The sequence below is a fragment of the Notothenia rossii genome (genome assembly GCF_949606895.1).
Source record: "Notothenia rossii genome assembly, chromosome: 7".
In the NCBI taxonomy this organism is placed as follows: Eukaryota; Metazoa; Chordata; class Actinopteri; order Perciformes; family Nototheniidae; genus Notothenia; species Notothenia rossii.
Genome location: NC_136905.1, coordinates 62,732,065 through 62,734,793, shown reverse-complemented (window position 1 = coordinate 62,734,793; position 2,729 = coordinate 62,732,065). Strand labels below are relative to the sequence as shown.

Below are 2,729 nucleotides of genomic sequence, written 5' to 3'. Positions count from 1 at the left end.
ATGATGTTAAATGTGTTGTTTTAGGAACATCCATTGCAAATACATGGAATTCAATAAACATTGAATAGCATATCATGCAGTTTGTCTGTGCCTTTTCCTCCGTGTTGTCCTGGTTTGCTATGCTGCCTCCTAGTCGCCACCATGGTTTGCTGTGCTGCCTGGGGATGCTCAAATCGCTCCGAGAAAGGAGTACGAATGTACGGCTTCCCCACTGACACAGAGCGGAGGAAAAAATGGCTGGCTCAAGTCAGCAGGAGCAATTTCACGACCAACAGCAAAAAAATATGTGAGGATATTATATACAAACACTGCATTTGCACTTTTCACAAAACGAAAACCACACCATTGGGAAAGCTTAATGTTTTGTTTAATACAAAAAAACAGGGAAAGGCTTGAAAAACACAGAGTTGAGACTCAGGGTGCAGGGTGAGGGTCTCAGTGCAGGTATTCAGGCTCCATTGAATCCCCCTCTGGTTCTTGTGCTGAAAGAGGGAGTAACAGACAGGAGAAAGGGTTATACACACCTATATAGCACACCTATTGGATGGGAAATTGCCTTGGGGAGATAAGGTGTGGTCTTTGTTCCCAACTGAAGTTATGGAACTTTATTATTTGTGAGTTTAACAAAGTATGACAAATGGCCTCAGTAACAGATGTGATATGAATTTCTATAAAGTTGTCTCACAATCTTGGTCATATATGTAATGAGTATAACATGTCCAGTAAGTATAAAGTGTTTCCTAATACTGTGTATTCAACCACTATGGAATATATATGTGGGCAGACAAAACTGAGTTGTTCTGTGTGTGAAGTAACCTCAAGTCACTCCGCAGGCACATTTTGATGCAGACCAGTTTGTCAAGACAAAAAAGGGCAAGACTAGGCTGAGAGCAGAGGCTATAGTATACCCACCATCTTCGTGCATCGCCCTGTGGTCAAAAAGAGAAGGGCCCCTGCACCACGATTCACCCCGGGACCTGTATCTACAAAGCCCATAGCTCATGATCACAGCTATAGTGTGAAAGGTGACACAGGTATAATAAGTATGAAGTCTTAGTAACATAAAGTAGTATTTCTTATTTTTAAGTGGTATAATATTTTAAATGTTCGAAAATGTACAGTGCCATGTCTTCTACTTACATTAGTCTCAAAGATTGAGGGAAGAAGGGATGAGGAGACTGAGAGAAAGCAAAGTGCGGGTGAAGAAAGAGAGGACATGGCTAGTGAGGAGAGACAGGGAGGGCGGACACCACCCACTCAGCCAGCAGCCAGTCAGCACACGAGGGAACCAGCAGCCAGTCAGCATACGAGGGAACCAGCAGCCAGTCAGCATACGAGGGAACCAGCAGCCAGTCAGCATACGAGGGAACCAGCAGCCAGTCAGCATACGAGGGAACCAGCAGCCAGTCAATATACAAGGGAACCAGCAGCCAGTCAGCATACGAGGGAACCAGCAGCCAGTCAGCATACGAGGGAACCAGCAGCCAGTCAAACAGATCTATTAAAAAAGTTAAAGAGAAAATTAAAGAGCCAAGAAGGAATCACCGAAAAAGCAAAGGCTGCACTAAGAAAGATCAGGAAGGAAAATGCAGCTCTCAAGAAAACAATGAAAATTAGGGACAAGAAATATAAGAAAACGTTTTCAAAAGACCAACTTAAGGCATTAGGCAGACTCACCACAAAGGGGATGAAATGGAGAAATGAGACAATTAAGAAGGCTTTAAAAATGTGCTTTGCCTGCGGACCAACGGGTTACAAAACTCTGAAGGAATTGCAGATTCCCCTTCCAGGAATAAGGACACTGCAAAGAAGGATGCAATGTGTTAAGTTTGAGCCTGGTGTGTAACAGCTAACATCAATGCCCCTCCACCTGCCAACATCACTGCCCTCCACCTGCCAGCACCCAGCCAGAGGAGCGCAAACAACAAAAACAAGCAAGGTGTCCCGTCATGTACCTGGAAGTTTGGGTTGGCAAAATGGAGTAAGAGAGGGACTTGAAAAACCTTGGTGGCTCTCTACTCATGTTGTTACAGTTGTCTTGGTTACAGCTTTTGCCATTTCCACATCTTTAGAAAATATGAAATAAATGAAGTGAAATCAACCTCTTCTCTGGAGAACAAACTTTGATTTCTGTCTTGTGAGTTTGCAGTCTTGCAGTTTTGCTCCTCCACCTGTAACATCACTGCCCCTCCATCTGCCATACAGTAGGTTACTAACAAGATGACTTATATAATACAGTGATAGAATACATGTTTAGTATGCTTACTTATATAAAACAGTAGTATTAAACTTACCTTGTGTTTTCACTCTCACTTAAGTCCCTCTCCCTTTGCCATCAATCCAAAATCAGCTGAGCTGCAACATTATACAGACAGGTAATAATTAACATAATCACAAGGACACAATATGGCTCTGCTAAAAACACTCACTCTTACACGCACCAAAGTTATATTTGTCTAATATTTAACTCCCTCCACCCTCGCATACAATCCCGTTTAGAAGCCCCTCTTCTCTAATTCAACAACGTTGGACGAAATGACATTAAGAGAAAGGAATTTACAATTAAAAGGCTGTTCAACGTGTGTTGCTAACTTGATTCGGTATCCTAGCTTTATCTGTTATCTGTAAACGTTCCCTAAATCTACTAATTTAGGGATAATCCACTGACATCCTTTAATACACATGTTAATTTGAATCAGATGTACTGATAATATCCGCAATATAAATCT

The 2,729-nt window shown here is 42.1% G+C and overlaps 1 long non-coding RNA gene across 1 annotated transcript; it reads right to left on the bottom strand.

Moving 5' to 3' along the window:
• Window positions 1–350: 350 nt before the first annotated feature.
• LOC307013053 lies at window positions 351–1,182 on the bottom strand. Its single transcript, XR_013800842.1, has 3 exons — window positions 1,141–1,182; window positions 913–1,011; window positions 351–482 (listed from the first exon to the last, which is right to left on the bottom strand). It is a non-coding gene; the product is annotated as an uncharacterized lncRNA (long non-coding RNA).
• Window positions 1,183–2,729: the final 1,547 nt, after the last annotated feature.